Consider the following 20,412-nt stretch of genomic DNA (forward strand, 5'->3'; position numbering starts at 1 on the left):
CTTACATGCAGTTGCTCAGAAATAAGAGCACTCACCTGGCTCGAAGAAGCTTATCTCTATCCTTTGCCCAGAGGAATTTGATTCCATGTCTCTGTTCAGACAGAAGTCTGTCCTGACAACCAGGACATTAATGCATGCTGTCTTGGGAAAGCTGTAAATCTTATTTTTCTGGTTGCAGTTTGTATGAATAATAAAGCATTTCCAGAAATTAGGATGAGGACACAGGGGTCTCACCTGCCGGTGAATACCCTATCAGTATTGACACTGCTTGCTTTCTCTCAATATTTTCCAAGTATTTTGTTACAAATTGGAGCTGCTCTAGGGGTGGTACTGATGGAGGCCTACCACAGAATAGCTCCTAATCTTAAAACAGTCTCAGGAAAAGGGAAGTCTGCTGTTCACAGCGTATGCCAAGTCAAGCAAAGAATCAGTTGTCCATGTTCCCTCCGTGGCCTCACTCCTCCACAGTAAAGTCAGGTCCTCAGTGTCAACTGCAGGATCACTGACCAGGCAGGGGGAGATGCACCCTACACGGGTGCTCTGGTAGCCCAAGCTACTAGAAAGGTGAGAGTACCCAACTGCAGGAGGTGGGTTTTGAAAAATCCAGTTCTCAGATTCCCCCCCACCCCCCAGCAAAGCTTTCAGCAGCTTTGTGTTGAGTTTGTGAGGAGTTTCAAGATGACCAAGGACACATTTTCCAGCATATTTACTATTCATCAGAAGTCACCTAGCTCTAGTTAAGAATTTGCAGTAAACACAAAGCTAATAGAGATTCACATACTAGAGACATGGTGGGTTTTCACGTAGCTTTTCTAGCCTCAGTCCTAGCAGCTAGGTTTTGAGTGATACTGTGTTACTGAAATCTGAAGAGGATAAAAATGGTCAGTATTTTAATTTCTACTTTCTACACTTTTTAATTTCTTCTCTCTTGTTGTTGTTTCTCTTTGCATTTATGCACACGCTCATGCCATTGATTTCAAGGTCACTGGGGGAGGAAAAGATTTTCTGTCCCTTTGTAAAGGAACTGTACATTCCTATATTGTTGAATAAAAAGCACTAAAATACAGCCACTGTTGCGTCTGTGGCTAATATGTGATCACCAGTGAGGGTGGGGAGAGGCAAGATAAAGCACAGTCTCAGCTGATATGATTATTACTAATGCTTTTTTACACTGAAAGCAAAACTGATAATGCTTCAGGTGATTGTATATCCTGGACCAGACAGACTCACTGTTTGCCTCATTTGCTACCAGACCAAATCTTAAGAGGACTGCCTATATCAGAGGCAAATGCTACTACCAAAAAATGCCTGCAAACCCTATGTAGTGAGCTCAGCCCAGTCAGTCAGTGCTTCTATATGAGCTAGACCAAAGAAATGCATGACCTGTGCATGTGTTGAACTATTTATATTGAAGATATTTTTCTCACAGAAAGAGTAGAAGCTCCTGTAAAAATTTCAACTAGAAGTCAGCAGTTCTGACTATCTGTGCAATTAAGCTGTGTAGCTCTGCTACTGGCATGCAAGATAGCAGTTAAGATGGAGCATAAGATGTTTATGCAGGCGTTCATTAGTGGTATTTGTCTGCAGCAGCAAGGAGCTGAATAACTGATTTGGAAGAGCACTCCCAGTCTTGAAGCACTGGGAGACTAATTCCCATAAATGCATAAAGCTTCTGGCTGCAGTAAGGGGAATAAGATTCTTCTGGTCTCCTGACACTGAGGTTCAAAGAAAATTTGGTGTTAACTGAATGTGCTTCACCCATTCATGATTGTGAGTGAAAGATGAAATATCTCGCATACAGTTCTCAGTATAGTAAATTACAGGCCATGTTCTTGTGAAATGACTTCAAGTGCTGTGTGTGACTTTAAAATAGATTTTTCCAGATTATTCATAAAGTTGTGGTATGCCATGGTTAAAAACAAGCGGCAGTCAATAGGTAAATGTATTTCTGACTCAGAACTTTTAATTAATTTTGTCCTAATTGATTCTTTTTAAAAGGGTATACCAAATGGATTCTTTGCATGTTAAACTGAGCAAATTTCCCTTTTTTGTGTGAGAAAACTATTGTTTTACATGCAGTTGTTTGAAACAGTCTGCTCGCAGCTGTTACTAGCCATTCCTTTTAGTGAATGTAGCAAAATACAGCCTTAAAGAAAGGCAATTCAATAGTTTGACCATCATCCTCATAATTACCTCCACTGTTCTTATAAGAAAATAGTGTTTAAGCACAGGTAGCAGCTGTGTGGGGGTAAAAATGGGAAAAGGAAAAATAGATTATAATGTAGTTAGAGTACTATCAATAGTCATAGGTTTAAAAAATATATCTTAAATATGTTAATTATATAATATAAAAGCATTACAAAATCTCCTGCCATTTTGGCTTCCTCTAATTGACAAAAGATCTTCCTAGACAAGAAAACGATGAGCAGGCTGGTGGCATGTTGAAGCTCGCACTGCTGCGGTGTGCTGCAGTGCTCAGCCATGGAGTGCAGCAGTCTTCAGCTCTCTGCCGCTGAAACGCCGCTGGAAGGCGGGCGCACTGTAGGAGAAAATACGTATGTCAGTCTGGGTTCTTTATGTGCAACTGTTAGAAACTGAAATATATATAATTGTATGCATGAAAAGGATAACAATTCTCTGATATTCAGTGAGAAATGTACTGTGTTTTGTCCAGGTTTTCTGAAGTTGTTTAGCATGAAGGTAGAACAGAATAGAACAAGTCCTTTTCACTTTATTTTGAAATAATTGCTTATAATCTGATTTCAGAAATTGGCACTTGTAATTTTGCCATAGCTGTTTGGCAATTTGAAGAAGCGATGAACTCGTTACATTAAGGATTGAAATATACTTGATGAAAATGCACCTTAGCCTTTAGCTAACCTATTATCTCTGTAGGACATGTTGAACTGTTCTAAAAATGGGGTGCTTTATGATCTGATTTACGTAAAAACTGGTCTGTGACCCTGTATGTGTAGACCTTGCTGCAACCTTGCTAAAGTTACAAATTTCCCATTTCTCTTTGGCACCAACTCAGAGGCACTGGGAAAAGGCCCATAACATCATTTTAGGGTCCTCCAACACTGATTTGCATTTGTGGGGTTGTTCTTAACCCTAGTCATCTCCAACAATCTTTTCTAGGGCTTCTGGCTGTATCTAAACCTCTGTATCGAACGCTGCGAGTTCCCTGTGGGTGGCCACTTTCCCAGCACGGGTTACAATAGCATCTAAAAACTTGGAGCAATTTGCAGGGTGGGGGGCTGGAGAAATGCTTCTGTATAGAAAAAGACCCTACGCAGATACATACAGGCAGCTCAACACTATAAAAATGAATCGTTCCACATTAGGAGAAAAGGCATATTTTCAAGACTGCAAAATTTGGTACTGTTTGAATTTTGGTAATATCAAAAGCACTTCACTTCAACTTGTATATTAGAACAGGAAAAGTAACATGACATATATATGCTATTGCTATATATAATGTCTAATTACATAGATTTAATGTGAAATAGTGGAAAACAATCTCTTTTTCATTTTGATTTTTGCCAGCATCACTGAATTCCTAAAAAGTATTTTGTTTTGATAATACTGTTTTTGTGGAAAACGATTCTAATGAAAAATCTTGGCCATGCTTCTTTCCAGGGTTATCTTGTCCTCTGTGCCATCTATTCATCTCTTTTTGTCTTCTGGAAGTGCAGGCTGAGTACACAGAATCATGGACCTCTGAGTCACAGCAAATGGATCAAATTCTTGCCCTGTCAGAACCGTAGATGCATCAGGGAAGTTGGGTTTGGTGGTCAGATAAAACTTTTTCAACATGCTCACACACTTGCATTGCGAAGATGTCAAAATAGCTGCTTAGGAAATTGTTTGCCTGAGGAAGTGAGATGTGGATGTGGCCTCGTAGGAAGCCTTGCTGGTGCCTGCTGGGGGGGCAAGAGGATGTTCCTGCTCCTTTCCTGGATGGCCCAGTGCCCCAGCCCCAGCGCGGGCTCCCAGCAGCACTGCAATTCAGTAGAAAAGTCACTCTATCAACACGGTGTGCTAAAATCTAGGCACAGAGCCTTAATGAAGGAAAAGCTTAGTTATTGCTGGAGAGTTTGTGGAGAGATGTGGTGTGTTAGTCAAGCTGTGGTCTGGTTAAGCTCCAGGCTTGGTGCATGGTCTATATTCCAGGGTTGCCAGATATAATGAAGTTTCTAGGGTGGCTCTCGGCTACAGAGGGCCAGCAGTGTCCCAGCTCTTTGGTGTGGAGCAATTATTTATGAGCTGTTCTTTGGCAGAGAGCAGTGTGATTTAAAATTATATGTTCTGATTTATTTTATTTCAAGTATTTCTTCACCAGGCTTCTTTATTGTAAAGTTTTTGAATTTGAGGATTTTGTTTAGTTTGGATTTTTGTTTGCTTTCTTGGCTGGTCATTGGTAATAGTCATGCTTGTATCCTCCCATACAAAAATGGATGAAATTTTGGAGATATATATTTTTTTTTATTCCATTAACTTAATTAAAAAAGTCTTGAGCCTCCTATTGAAATATCTGAGCAAAGGATTATGGAATCACTGGACTGAGATAAGTACATAGCAACTGAGCACCTGAATGCTGTTTTGTATCTGGGCCTATTGTATCTCAGTAGTGAGAACTGTATATGAACTAAAACAAAGTAGGAAAAAATAATGTTCCTTTTTAAGTGTAAGTTGTATGGCTCATTCACAGGAGATTATGTAGTATTTCCTGGCTGATTTATATATTACTGTGTTTAATAAGTGTTTTTGTTTGGTCATTCACCAGTTTTTTTCACCACTTTAAAATTACTGTAAAAATTCTAATGCTCCCAATTTTCAGAATGTTCTGAGTGAAAATTTTGTATCTTGGCACCCAAGAAGGGATAATTATTCTCTGTAAAAAGTCATCCTACCTGCTGAGAATTATCATCATAATTCTTGCAGAGATATGTGACTTTATTCCATGTTTCTTCTGTGGCTCTTTACTATGAGAGATGTCCTAATTTTTTGGCATTGAAATTGTGCAAGTGGCAAAATTTAGCCCTTAACTTGAATCTTGGTGAAGTGGGTTTAATTAAATACAAAGGAGTTCATGTCTTGTGGTACAGTATAGCTTTTTAGAGCATTTAAGTTTTCTTCTACTTAGAAAAAAACTAATTTCAGAAATCTTATTTAAGATTACTCTGTATCAGAATATGTCCAAGTCTGGCACTGTATGTTTTCAGAGTCAGAGAAGCACAAAAGAAATATTGTGGACATGAAATAACCCACAATAAAATGGCAAGAGATCCAATGCAGAGAACCTTCAACTACTTTCAATGGATAGCTGTTATTGTCTAAGAAAGCAGTATCTTTTTCTTTTCTGAGTCTTCAGTCTTATAATTTAGATTATACAAGAAAATATTAGTTCTTTGTATCATTGTTCATTTAAATGCAGGACATGGACTTGAAGCAGAAAAGATAGAGGGATATGTGAAAGTGAGTCTGGACTTCTGAATTACATTAGAGAGGCTTAAATTCTTCTTTGAAGGATGAAGACTGAAACAGAGTAAGGTCTGTAAGATTAGCCACAGGAAATCGTCAGCTAAATTAATAAGTAATTTGAGAATGAGTGAATGGAATAGTAGAATTTTAAAGACAGGCATTAGCCAGTTAGCCTAGGTTAGACTTTCTTTAGAAATGGTAATAAAACTTCTTTTCAGGTCATGCCATAATGTGACCTTTTCATGGTGCTGATGTAAATCTAAGATTAAATACGTAAAATCTAAGATTAAATACGTAGTGAACATAGCCCAGTACAAAAGCACGAACTGAATACCCTGGGCTTTGGAAATGTCTTTCCCACCCCCGGCTCTGTGTATTTATTTAGTGTTTTGGGTTCAATTGTCACTTCCCTTAGCAAAAGCAAAAATAAGATGAGCAAGTAAGGAAAGCTTGTGCCTGTTCTGTCATTTCTTCTTATTTAAGGGAATTTTTATTTACTCTAGCAAAGTTATGGAAGGATCTAGTGATCAAAGAGTCTCACTGGACAGAAAATCTTCTGGATTTTGTCAGCAGAGCATTTCCCACCCTTAAGACCATTTCCACTGATGTCGGAGGAGGAGGATGACCCTTGCTGAGCACTCACCCCTCCTGGGGAGATAGATGTGCGTGGTGGGGGCTGGCGAGCCTCGGCAGGGCCAGGCGGCCGCGGTGCCTCCCGCCAGGGCCTTCTCTGCTCCTGCGCTCTCCCAAAAGCCAGCCCCAGCTGCACAAGGTGGCAAACGAACCCTGAGCAGAATCTGAACCAAAGAAATTGCAAAACATATTTCATATGCAAATGAATTTCAATCAATTTCAAAATTAACTTCAATCAAATTACTGCTTTCAATATTCTGTACTTGTCAGTTGCTGTCTGCCTATGTCTTGTGCATTTTGCACTCTGAATGGGTGATTATAAACAGGAACAGGGTTTAAATGTCAGTGATGCTGACCATCACTATCAAGATGGCTCTGTCTGTTCCTACTTAAACCTTTGCATTAAAATATATTTTTGGTAGTTTGAGTGTTCCCTTTACACTAAGATTCTTGTATTTGAAAAAAATTATTCTAATTTTACATGAAAAGAAATAATTTTGAAAAACATCAAAGCCAATTTGCAGTTAGTATTTTATTGAATATATCCTGGCATTTCTTTATGGTGTTTTCCTGAGTCTTAGTGCTTTTATGTAATAAATTTCAAAAACCAATGAAAGGAAAGATTCTCTGAATTTAGGGTTAAAGGCCTGAAAATAAATCCTTGCTACTTTAATTGCTTCATTAGTAAGTCCTTGCGACTTTTGTGCATACAAATATGTGCAGATATACACATGCTTACTGATTTTGGGGGTAGTCAGCTCACAACCTAAAATTTAGCATTTTATATCTGTGACCACAACGCAAACAGATTCAGTTCTCTAAAATGTTGTCCTTTCAAGTTCGGGTATGCAGAAAGTGGAAGGTATAAAAGCTGTGCACAAAACTTGGGATGTATTAATAATGAAAGTCTGATCGAAGCTCCATTTGTAGTTTTGTTATATATTCATTTTAGTCAGTAAAACAATCAGACTGATATCATATTTTAACCTATACTAATGGAAGTTTACATGGAGGGTGCATTTTGAAATACCTTGTTGCCAGTGAGGAAGATGACATTCTCTAATTTACCCTGTTTGTATACTAGTGTAGTTACAGTACTCCATCCAAATGATAGCACCCGCTAGTGTGAAAGGACGCAGTAAAACCTCCTGTAATATAAATTATATTACAGAATCACAGAATCGCTGAGGTTGGAAGGGACCTCTGGAGATCATCTAGTCCAACCCCCCTGCTCAAGCAGGGTCACCTAGAGCACATTGCACAGGATTGCATCCAGGCGCGTTTTGAATATCTCCAGAGAAGGAGACTCCACCACCTCTCTGGGCAACCTGTTCCAGTGCTCTGTCACCCTCACAGTGAAAAAAGTTTTTCCTCATGTTCAGATGGAAGTGTCTGTTTCAGTTTGTGCCCACTGCCTCGTGTCCCATCGCTGGGCACCACTGAAAAGAGTCTGGTCCCATCCTCTCGACACCCTCCCTTCAGATACTTGTACACGTTGATAAGATCTCCTCTCAGCCTTCTCTTCTCCAGGCTAAACAGGCCCAGCTCTCTCAGCCTTTCCTCATAAGAGAGATGCTCCAGTCCCCTAATCATCTTTGTGGCCCTTCGCTGGACTTGCTCCAGTAGTGCCACATCCCTCTTGTCCTGGGGAGCCCAGAACTGGACGCAGTACTCCAGATGTGGCCTCAGCAGGGCTGAGAGGAGGGGGAGAATCACCTCCCTCGACCTGCTGGCAACACTCTTCCTGATGCACCCCAGGATACCATTGGCCTACTTGGCCACAAGGGCACATTGCTGCCTCATGCTTAACTTGGTGTCCACCAGCACTCCCAGGTCCTTCTTGGCAGAGCTGCTTTCCAGCAGGTCAGCCCCCAACCTGTCCTGGTTCATGGGGTTATTCCTCCCCAGGTGCAGGACCCTGCACTTGCCTTTGTTGAACTTCATGAGGTTCCTCTCCGCCCACCTCTCCAGCCTGTCCAAGTCTCTTTGAATGGCAGCACAGCCCTCTGGGGTATCAGACACTCCTCCCAGTTTGGTATCATCAGCAAACTTGCTGAGGGTGCACTCTGTGCCTTCATCCAGGTCATTGATGAAGAATTTGAACAAGACTGGACCCAGTCCTGACCCCTGGGGGACACCGCTAGCTACAGGACTCCAACTAGACTCTGTGCCACTGATCACAACTCTCTGAGCTCTGCCATTCAGCCAGTTCTCAATCCACCTCACTGTCCACTCATCTAACTCACACTTCCTGAGCTTGTCTATGAGGATGCTATGGGAGACAGTGTCGAAAGCCTTGCTGAAGTCTAGGTAGACAACATCCACTGCTCTCCCCTCATCTACCCAGCCAGTCATTCCATCATAGGCTATCAGATTGGTTAGGCATGATTTCCCCTTGGTGAAGCCATGCTGACTACTCCTGATCACCTTCTTGTCCTCCACATGCTTGGAGATGGCTTCCAGGATGAGCTGCTCCATCACCTTTCCAGGGATGGAGGTGAGGCTGACTGGCCTGTAGTTCCCTGGGTCCTCCTTCTTGCCCTTTTTGAAGACTGGGGTGACATTGGCTTTCTTCCAGTCCTCGGGCACCTCTCCTGTTCTCCATGACCTTTCAAAGATGATGGAGAGTGGCTTAGCAATAATGTCCGCCAGCTCCCTCAGCACTCGTGGGTGCATCCCATCAGGGCCCATGGATTTGTGGGTGTCAAGTTTGCTTAAATGATCTCTAACCCACTCCTCCTCCACCAAGGGAAAGTCTTCCTTCCTCCAGACTTTCTCTCTTGCCTCCAGGATCTGGGGTTCCTGAGGGCTGGCCTGAGCAGTAAAGACTGAAGCAAAGAAGGCATTCAGTAACTCTGCCTTCTCTGCCTCCTTCGTCACCAGGCCACCCACCCCATTCAGCAAAGGGCCCACATTTTCCCTAGTCTTCCTCTTGCTGCTGATGTATTTGAAGAAGCCCTTCTTGCTGTCCTTGACATGCCTTGCCAGATTTAATTCCAAATGGGCCTTAGCCTTCCTCGTCGCATCCCTGCATACTCTGACAACATTCCTCTATTCCTCCCAAGTGGCTGATCCCCCTTTCCACTTTCTGTATACTTCCTTCTTCAGGTTGAGTTTTGCCAGGAGCTCCTTGCTCATCCATGCAGGTCTCCTGCCTCCTTTGCTTGACTTCCTACTCATAGGGATGCACCGCTCTTGAGCCTGGAGGAAGTGTTTGAATACTAACCAGCTCTCTTGAACACCCCTTCCTTCTAGGGCCCTCACCCATGGGATTCCTCCAAGTAGGTCCCTGAAGAGGCCAAAGTTTGCTCTCCTGAAGTCCAGGGTTGCGATCCTACTTGGTGCCCTGCTGCCTCCTCGCGGGATCCTGAACTCCACCATCTCATGGTCACTGCAGCCAAGGCAGCCCCCGACCTTCACATCTTCCACCAGTCCTTCTTTGTTTGTTAGTACGAGGTCCAGCAGCACACCTCTCCTTGTTGGCTCCTCCACCACCTGTGTCAAGAAGTTGTCACCAATGCTCTGCAGGAACCTTCAGGACTGTGCCTAGCTGTGTTGTCTTTCCAGCAGATATCGGGGTGGTTGAAGTCCCCCATGAGAACCAGGGCCTGGGATTGTGAGGCTACTTCCAGCTGTCTGTAGAAGGCCTCATCGACTTCCTCTTCCTGATCAGGTGGCCTGTAGTAAACACCCACAACAGTGTCACCCATGCTAGCCTGCCCTTTAATCCTTACCCATAAGCTCTTGACTCGTTCTTCATCCACCCCTAGGCACAGCTGCATACATTCCAGTTGCTCTCTCACATAAAGAGCAACTCCACCACCTCACTTTCCTGGCCTGTCTTTCCTAAAAAGCATGTAGCCATCCATGACAGCACTCCAGTCATGCGAGCTATCCCACCATGTCTCTGTAATGGCAATGAGATCATGGCCCTGCGACCGCACACATATCTCTAGTTCTTCCTGTTTGTTCCCCAAGCTGCGTGCGTTGGTGTACAGGCATTTCAGAGAGGTGATCGAGCATGCAGGTTTCCCAGGAGGGGTAAAAGAGGGTCCTCCATAGTCACATCCCATGCGCACTTCCCTGGCTGCATTCACCTGCTGGAGGCATCCTGACTTGAGCAGTCTTTTGCCAACTACCCTGTCACTATAACTCTCCCCTTCCCCCATCTTTCCTAGTTTAAAGCCCTCCTTACCAGGTTGGCCAACCTGTTGGCAAAGACCCGCGTGCCCCGCCTCGTGAGGTGGATCCCATCTCTCGCCATCAGTTGTCGATCTTCAAACAGGGTCCCATGGTCGTAGAAACCAAAACCCTGTTGCCAACACCAGCGGCGCAGCCAGTCGTTAACCTGGAAAGTCTGTCTCCTCCTCCTCTCATCCATCCCCCTCCCTGGCAGGATTGAGGAGAAGATGACCTGGGCTCCCAGACCCTTGACCACCATCCCCAGAGCTCTGAAATCCTGCTTGATGGTCTCCAGTTTGCCCTTGGTGTCATTGGCGCCCACATGAAAGAGCAGCAGTGGGTAATAGTCCAAAGCGTGGACAAGCCTAGGCAGTCTTTGCATGACATCTCTCACACGAGCCCCCGGCAGGCCACAAACCTCTCTAGACAAGAGGTCAGGTCGGCAGATAGATGCCTCCGTCCCCTGCAGCAGGGAGTCCCTCACAACAATCACCCGCCACTTTTTCCGGGTGTTCCGGCAGGGCACAGGGTCTGTTGTCCCAGGTAATGTCCTTTTCTTTTTCAAACAGCATCATTAGAATGGCCACTGCCTTTGGATTAGGAAACTGCTTCCTGTAACTTTGTCAGCAAGTCCTTAGAAAGTAGGTAAATATCAGTTTGTGTTAATACTGAGTATTGCAGCTGATGGCTTCTATGAGACATTTGCAAATTAAAATGTGTGACAGTGTGAATCGTGATGCATTTAAATTCTTGTATTTTTTACTTTTCTACATTCTTAAAATATTTTCTGTAATTACCCAGGAACTACGTAGCAACCAGACATGTGCAATTAATTGCAAATTTTAAAAACTATCTGTTCAAGTTTGTGTAATATTAATTGAAACAAGTGGCTTTTTTATTTGATTATTTTTAAGTTTTCTTTTTTGGGCAGGCTTGATAGTGAGTCCAGATATAAGATTCTTTCATACTCCTCTTGTAATGTAAAAAGGCCTTAGTATAAAAGAAAATGAGGCTTACGGTGAATCAGTGGAGTTCAGGTGCTGCAAAGCAGAAACACACCAAGGGATGCTTCTGTCTCCCTTCAGGCTCCCTTGAAAGCTCAGCTATTGCGTCGTCATTGTGCTGGGCCCTTGTATAGTGTGAAACTTCATCTGCAGTCAGGAATGGTAGCATAGGATTACGTGTGTCCTTTTAAATAGTTTTGATTCTAGTGCATGGGGTATTATATGCAGATCTTTTGTAATGTGGGCAGTTCACCACTGAGATGGTTGTCCTAGTATTTTACGGGAGTTATTTTCATGTAATGAGCTATGTACACAACATTTTCTGTAATGATATTTCCACATATTTCCTGAGTTCTTTGAAAGAAAAAGGAACTCATGCATAAAAATACCAAGAAACTCTAAATTGGGTTTGGTACTCTGCTGAATTCATGACAGGATTTTCTCAGTAGTTAATTTTCATTTTGTTACATTCTGTTTGTGAAAGAAAAGTGCACATACCTACACACATGATTTTTTTCCGTGCTGCTAAATACTTTGTGATGACTGCTGCTACTAGTTATTTCACAGTAGTAGGAAACATTAAGACCTGATATTGTGTTTCTTATAATGTACCTACTTCCATTTCTGTGCTTATATTGAAGTTTAGTTCTTTGTGTATGTATGACTGAAATGAAAGTTCAAACCAGTGACTCACTGTCATGGAATAGGTTACTGGATTATTAATATTTTAACCTTTTCCTTTGGCAAATATGAAAGCAATTGCAGCTAAGTATAGGACTTAGAAGAAATAAACTGCTTCTGGATACAAGTAAGGTAATTGTTGTCTGATCCAGTAGCATTATTTTGAGAGTCACATATTAAAAGAGGGAATAATATTTCCCATATTCTAATAGGACCTTTTTCTATATGAGTCACATTTCATGAAACTTGCTTTGAGAAAAAGATAAAGTTCATCTTAAATAATAATGATTTGCATATTCCTATTATGACAGCTGCATTATTCTGAAAAGTGTGCTGTATTATTTCTGTGGCTTCTGAAAACAAAAAAAGGTGAATTTCAGGCTGTAAAAAAAGGGAATCAGAACAAATGTTCTCACCATGTAATTAGGCTGTGCATATCATGAACACTGTTCTTGTGACTGCTTTTATAATTTTTACATAGTTATTCCAGAAAGGTTAAAAATTATGCATGCGGTCTTTATTATATTACACACATAATTTGGAAAAAAGCCTTTCTCTGCACTAAAAATAATAAATTAAAGAAATAGATTCATTGTGTCGAGAAAAATTTATTTCTTGAGCCTCAAATAATTTAATTCCTTTTTATTCTATGCAAAAAGTAATTTTCTCCTAGGGGGAAATTATTGCTTAACTGCTGTTATGTATTCACTGGCAGTCTTAGCCACTCAGCCAAAGATAGTTCTAAAAAGGATCTAGAGAAAGCTGATTGAAGTGAAATCCTCAAACTAAATATGAAAAATAGAAGACTTAAGGCTTTGTTTCCTTCACAAAGAATACATAATGTTCCTGACGTTAGGAAATTATTTAAAATAAAACTGAAGTGACTTTATCATTGTCCCATCATGACTGCTTCAGTGCCCGAGTGTTTAGATGTTTATTCCTGTGAGTAACTTTACTCATTTTCAGGATGGGACACGCAGGAAAAGTGGTTCTGGACAGGAATGGGTAAACCCATCATAAAAATACTTTTGCTCTTTATTTATTGTGCTTTTCTTGTTGCAAGATTAAGTTGTTAACAGCGAGAGAGGGGGATGGCTAAACTGGTTTCAGATGGAAACAATATTCGTAGCTGTCACTGGTGATGTGCTTGGATACCAACTTTACTAGTCATTATAAGCTTACAACAAACACCCCCTCCTGCAGCTGAAATTATTACTAAAACCTCGTTGTGAAGGTGGCATTTAAGCAGACCACTAAGTATTGTACCAGGCAGTTAGACATACGGGTAATTGTGAATTGTAGATGGACCTTTCAGAGTCATTAAATGCCAGTGTTGCGCTGTTTCGATTAGGGTCCCTGATGTAATTTCCGTGTATAGGTTGTGCAGATTACTGTTCAGATGCGTTAACTGAGTTGTGCTGCGGGCTGCCGGTTTCACCCTTGCTCTCTGCATGGGCACTTGGGAGCGAAAGTCCCTTGCGCTGGTTAGCAGGGGGTGGGGGCTACTGGGAAACCACTTTCAATGGTCAGTATTTAATGTGGCCATTGAGATGTCAGTACTGCAGATGTATAATATTGATTAGATCTGTGCAAGGTACATACATGAGCTATGTATTTAGTAAAGAAACTATAACTATCCAAGCTAGAAAACTAGGTGAAGTTAAAACAAAACAGCTATGTTTGTGTATTAATGCATGGAATGTGTCCAGGACAGGAAAGTAGGACATCTTGGTGTAAAATCTAGTTCTTGGGGTATGACAGAAAAAGGGTGGAATGCTCAGGACTGGAACATGGACAACAGGATATGTGACTCAAAAGATGCAAATAAAAGGAAAGGTGAGATGGATTTATCAACCTTACAGAATATCACATCAGGCAGAGACAGTCAAGCTATTTTTAAGATTAATTTACTCTATTGAAAGGGTACCTTTCCAAAAAAGTTAATGGAAGCAAAAGACTTAACTGTTCTGGGACCTGGTATGCTTATGAACAGCATTATATGTTATGGCTTGTGCTTGGTGATCCAGTTCTGTGTTTCTGAGTTTCTGTATGTGTACCAATAAATTCTGTTTGGATTTGAAGTTTTTTGGATTTCCTTCCAAGACAAATCTTGATTTTTTTTTTTTTTTTTTTTTTTTTTTTTTATTGCTTGACTTATGTACAACTTGGCAGAGCACAAGCATAAACTGTTACTGCAGGTATCAGTCTTGCTTGAGATGGGAAGGAGCTGGACCTAACAAGCCCAATTTTTCACCTCTATTTATAATATATATAAAATAGCCACTTCCTCAAGTGAACTTTTCTTCTCAAGTTGTGTTCATGGCTGAAGAGACCGTCTTGGTAAACAGGCTTCATCCTGTCATGAAACCATAATGTGCATTATGACATTATACTTTGTTGTCATGGAAGCAGTTGCAGTGATATTTTTGATTGTGATGTGAATCTTAACAAGACTTTTACCAGTCATCAAATTTCAATCCAAGGAGCAGGTCCTTGCTTATGCTATGCATTCCACTTCAGAGAGTCTGTCAGTCACTGATTACCAGGTTGCATGTCTGAGAGAAACCAGCAATCTCACTAAACTTTGCAGCTTTACAACCTTTCTGTTCTCATTACAGTGCTCAAGTGACTAGGAAAGTTAATTTCAGAAGTTTCTGACTTTAGCCTATGACATTACCATGTATATTGTGGCCATGCATCTTTCAGGAAATTATCCTGGGTGCTCAGGGACAGCAAAAACGTGGAGAATCCTCCAGTCTGTTGCAATCAGAAGAGACTGGTTTACACACTCTTACTGTTGGCATGTACAAAATGGAGGTGTTGCACCCATCATGAAAATTGGATTTGCTCTCTGATGTTGAGACTACTAACCTTTCTCTTCCTCCTTGTTCTATCAGTTTTGCTGCAAGTTATGGCAGCAATGAAGCAGCTGACAAGACATCCTGCTCCATGCCCAGTGCTTTGTGCAGAGTTGTAGTTTTATCCTGGTTTGGTTATAAGGAGAAATTTACCCAGAAACTTAGTTCTTAATCTCTGGTCTTCCAAATGTTTCTCCTCCTCATGCTGTGACTGAGTTTCCTATGACTATATGACTGCCATGGGCAAACAAGGGTTCGTTGTCCTTTTCCATGGCTGTTAAACCATTCTGTCCAGAAGAATAGCATGAATGCACTCTTGTTCATGCAGGTTATTAGTGCGACTTGGATGTGTGTGAATACAAAGCTTTGACTATGTCTTATTGACTGCCCTGGCTAACCTCATGCTGTCAATCTGTTCCTGCTCCACCATGCAACTGCACTTGGCAGGCGGTGCAGGAGCATAGCTTCCCTTGCATCCCTGTGCTGACCTCCCACATGAGTATGAATTCTGCTTAAATAATTCATGGGAAACTAACAGGGATTTCTCTCCCAATTTATTTCATTGTTCAGTCTAGAAAGCTATTGAAGTATCAAGGTGTTTCAGTTTTCAAATGTGCAGCCAGAGAAGTCATTAGAATATTGGTCCAAGTATTGCTTCAGTGGAGCATTATAAATTGCTTTAGATGGCTAGATAAATGAGGTTTTCAAGCCCATGTTTCACTGGTCCGAATCCCACTGAAGTCCTGAAAGCCTGTAGCTGCCAAGGGGCAACATGAGACCTAGGAAGGTCAGTAGACTTCAGACCAGCTGAACTTGTGGTTCATTAGGAAGGCAATGCTTCTTTACTGGGATCTTGGTGGAGACGTGGTTGTATGTTTTACTGCATGAACAGATGGAAGCTGATGCTAGAAACATTTACTTATATTTCTTGATTTTTTGATCAAAATGCAGTGGCAATAGAGAATAAGCTATTACTGTTTATTTTTAAACTAATGTAAACATTTTGCATGTTGAAGGAAATACATAAATAGAAAATGGAAAGAGGCTTTGATATCACTTTCAGATAAGAGAAATCCTAATTGTTTAAAAAAAAAACTACCACCACCACCAGTCATCATAGCTCTTAAGCATATGTTCATCCTTTCAAAGACAGCAGGCCTTGCATGTACATGTTCTATTCATTTTGTGATTTTACAAATGAATGTATGTATAATGGTGTGTGAAAGCAGAATCTTAAGCCAGGTTAAAACTACAAATTTCTCCTGATTATAAAAAGGCAAATCAGGATAGGGAAAAGGTTTATATCGGCTGTCTTGGCAAAAGCCCCACTGAATAGGTAGTTATGCTAGGACAGTTGAGCTTTACCTGCAAGAGAGGGTTTCACTGGGGAGGGATGTTTTCACTATTCTGATCCTGAGTGTAGCTTATGGAAGGATAATTTTTCCATGCTGGGAATGTTTTCCCAGGATGGCATACTCCTATTGCTACACTACTAAATACTTTAACTGTAGTCTCTCTGCTTTTGTAGTCCCACTGAAGGCTTCAAAAATTGGATTCATTGATGCTTAAACCTTCTTCTGGTGATCTGTAAAGAGGGAACGTTATCTGCCTGTGCAATGATCTTTTCAAAACCCCATGCACTGCTTGTTCTTGACGTTCATGTTATGGGGACTGATGTACAATCTCTTTACTACTGATGAATTTTCTCCCTCTAAGAACATGCATCAAAGCTTTAGCTTTAGTAGAAACATTTTCTTTTTGAGCTGTAAGCAGTTGAAATTTTGAGTTGCAATATATGATGCTGTTTTTGTCACCAAAAAGTGTCATGGTTAGTTCAAATTCTTGATAACACTTGAGCAATGAAGTTTGAAATAATGGTTGTGGCTAATTGTAGGGAATGTAACCTTGATCACAGAAATAACTTGCTGATACAAAAGCTACTGTTTTAGCCCTTAGGTAACACATCGGCATTGTCATTCCTCTCAACTCCAGAGATGTTCACCACCCTTTCTCTCACAGGTCCAGTTGAGTAATTATAGTGATTGTTCCTGGCCAGTAGGTAGCTTCTCTCGTATAAATTTTCTTCTCTTTGGGATCTGAAGAATGGGTTTTGTGCATAAAAGTGTCTCTTTTTCTCAGTGATATCAGTCTGTCTAATAAAAGATGTTATTTCTTTCTACAAATCTATCTGCACTTAACCTATCGTAGCTACAAGAGCACAGCAACTACTACTATTTCAGTGCACAGATGCAATCACAATGTTGTGTTGCAATCCCGCCTAGGACATGTAAGCTTCTTAATCTTTTTCTGTTTCAGAACAACCCAGAAATAATGGTATTCATATTACTCATAAAATTAAGCCTAACCTGAACAGTTAAGGGTAGAGAAAGCAATGCTGTATCAAAGGCACTGAATTTTAACTACATGTTTTCCTTATATTAAAGGACAAGCTACCACAGTGCTTTAATAATGGTTTTCTCTACTTTGAAGTTCAAGCTGAAAAAGTTTACTAATGTATTGTGCCTTCCTTTTTTTAATGCACACAAAACAAAGTTAGATTCTGTTAGGAATGTCACAATAATGAGAAGATAACAGTTCAATGACCACATATTAAGCTCACATGGCAGTCTAAGTACATTTAATTATTTTGCACAAGCACTGCAGTTACAATGGGGTGCAGCGTGTAGCTGTATTTTCGACAATTACAAAGTCGTATCAAAAGTTACTTGAAGTGCAAGCTGTTATCTCACAATGTTACATTAAGTGGAGAAATTGCTTGAATGTACTGTCATGAAGGCATTTCAGTCACAAAAGTAAACCTTAAGTGAAAGCTTCATATGATCAACATCAATACAAATGATAGCTTACTAAAATGTAATCATGCTATTTCTAAGGACAGGTTCTTTTCTTCTCACCGTTTATTTTAGACCTCTACAACATAAGCTAGTAACTCATGTCCCCTGTAGACTAAAAAGACTTATCAGGAATGTGGTAAATTAGAGGAACATAGGGCTCCAAACTTGAATCTTTAAAACAACTTATTAGAACATTGTAGCTTAATTCATGTTTAATATAAAACCAGAATTTGAACATTTTGAATCCATGCCATCCTACAGGTATTAAGAGTGGCACTGATGTAATAGGAGATGGTCAGGGAATATAAAGGGACTGCCTCTACTTGGAAGTACAAAAGCAGATAAATTGCACCCTGGAGAGGTCATGAAACACACGCTAGGGCAGAATAAATACACTTTGGAAAGGGTGCAGTGCAGATTTCCCTGCTTCTGAATCTTGTTTGTCTCCCTACAGTGCCTCTTTGTGCAAAAACAGATTTATTTTTTTTAATTTGTTTTTCTCTTTATGGTGTAATGGTTTGTGGGGAGACTGAAAAACAGAAAGATAGTTGATGTATTTGGGATTGGTGTGGTCTGACAGAGGCATCCGGGGATGTTTATGTGAACTATTAAAATGGGATGCTGCCCACCACCATGTATTCACATGCTCAGAATGTGATTTCTTGTGTTTTGTGGGCACTGCTGAGACGTGTTTGCGTATGTGAATGTCTAAGTCCTGACAGTGCTTTCTCATAGTTTCCAGCTATGATGCAGCAGTATCGTGATTGCTTGTGTTACTCACCGTGGCAGCGTGACAGTAAGAAAAGGCATTTTGTATTTCATTTAGCCAAAGCGGATACTTAAGAAGAGAAAAGAAAGCTACCCACAAACCTTTGCGGAGGGAGTGGTAAAAGCTTTCATTACATCAGGGGATCCTTCCGTCATGAAAAGAGATTTTGCTGCTTTGCCTGATGCCTTCCTCCCAGTCTTCTCAGATACAGAGCCCTCGGCAGCGGCGCTGGGGGTGGCCAGTGTTGCGGTGCCCCACGAGCAGCGTGCGGCCCTGCAGCTGGGTGACGGCTCCGTCCTCCTCCTCGCCTCCCCTTTGACTCCCAAAGGTCACCGCTAATGTCTGTTAACTGGTTTAAGGCCTCTTCTTGGATAAGCAGAGCTTTCTGGTATCGGTTTTGCTCCAAAAGTACCTTGGGGTCGTTGCAGGGCTCCTCTGGCTGCTCTCCCCAGAGGGAGCCAAAAACAGTGGTGGGCAGAAGAGGGTGAAGATGGGGCCTCCCATCCAGTGGGGGAGCCTGCAAGGGCGGCCGAGCTAGCAGGGGTACAAGGTACTTAGATTAACACTTTAATTTTTCTGAAAGCTTATTCTTCATTATTTATTGGAATCTTCACTTTGTAATAGCAAACAATGAGACCATATGCTTGATGGATTATTATTCTTGTCAGTATTTTCAGCCCTTCAAGCATACATTTGCAGCCACTCTCATCTGCATATTCGCTCCTTCTAACACCCTGTCTCCTTTTGTTGGGGAGACACATGCATTGTTCATCCTCTGATATTTTAGTCAAGTGTAATCATCAGTAACAGAAATGATAGTTGTGAGTATCTCTTATGGAAATAATTTGATTGTCATAGTATCCATTTTGAACTCTTTGGACTCCTCATTTACTTATTTATACATAATCATGCAAATAGTTTGCTAGCAATTGATAATCAGACTTTTTTGTTAAAATAGTTCCTACAGTTTTTGGAAAAACTTCTATTATAAATAAAACTGTAGTGAATGATAAAACAGGCTAAAATTTTATTTGAATTTCTTAAATCATAATACTCATCTTCTCAAACTTGCCTAGAGAGCTATGGTCTTAATAGCATCAGCAGCTTAACCTAGGATTTGTAGGCTGGACTATGTATCTAGTAGAGTTGAACTTGCAAGTAATTTGTATGAAGAAATATGATATTAAGTAACAGAAGGCTTGAGGTACAGTATGAAAGTTTATTTTAATTTAGAGACATCACTAACTTGAGACTCAGTGACTTCAAAAAAACTAGAAGTAATCTCAGGATCTGCCCTTTAGACCATTTTAGTAGCTTTATGGTCCTGTATGTTTATATAATATATTTATATATATACATATAAAAATATATATTTTTTTGATCAATTCAAACAGGATTCCTGCAAAAACTTAAATCTTAGTCTTTTTCTTCCTGATATATTTGAGTATACATATATGAATTAAATAGTCTATATGCTTAATTGCTTTGAGTACTGAGGCATAACTGAATATGCAGCTGAAACAGAACTGATTCTGTTAAATGCAACGATTTTGTTAAATATAAAAACGGAAAACATTTTTTCTCTAATTTTAGATTAAGTTAATTCTTATAAAAATGTTAGAGAAGATCTAATTGCTGGGGTTACGTTTATCAGTGCTTGAAGCTAGAATGATTTTATACATATATCCTATAGCAAGCAAAAAGGGTAGAGACAGACTTCCTTGGAGCTTATAGCAAGGGCTTACATGGGTCAGAATGTAATCCAATATCATTATCAGGAATAGCAATTAATAGCAGAGTTGGTTGATACATTTTTATTGATATTCTTCATTAAAATGATTAAAAAAACCACTTCAGCATTGTCAAAGACTTTTTGACTCTTTGGTAATAGAGCTTTTACTTTCCTGAACTGTTCTTGAAAATATCTTTCTATATATTTTAATGAT

Source organism: Apteryx mantelli, chromosome 14, assembly GCF_036417845.1.
Source record: "Apteryx mantelli isolate bAptMan1 chromosome 14, bAptMan1.hap1, whole genome shotgun sequence".
NCBI lineage: Eukaryota > Metazoa > Chordata > Aves > Apterygiformes > Apterygidae > Apteryx > Apteryx mantelli.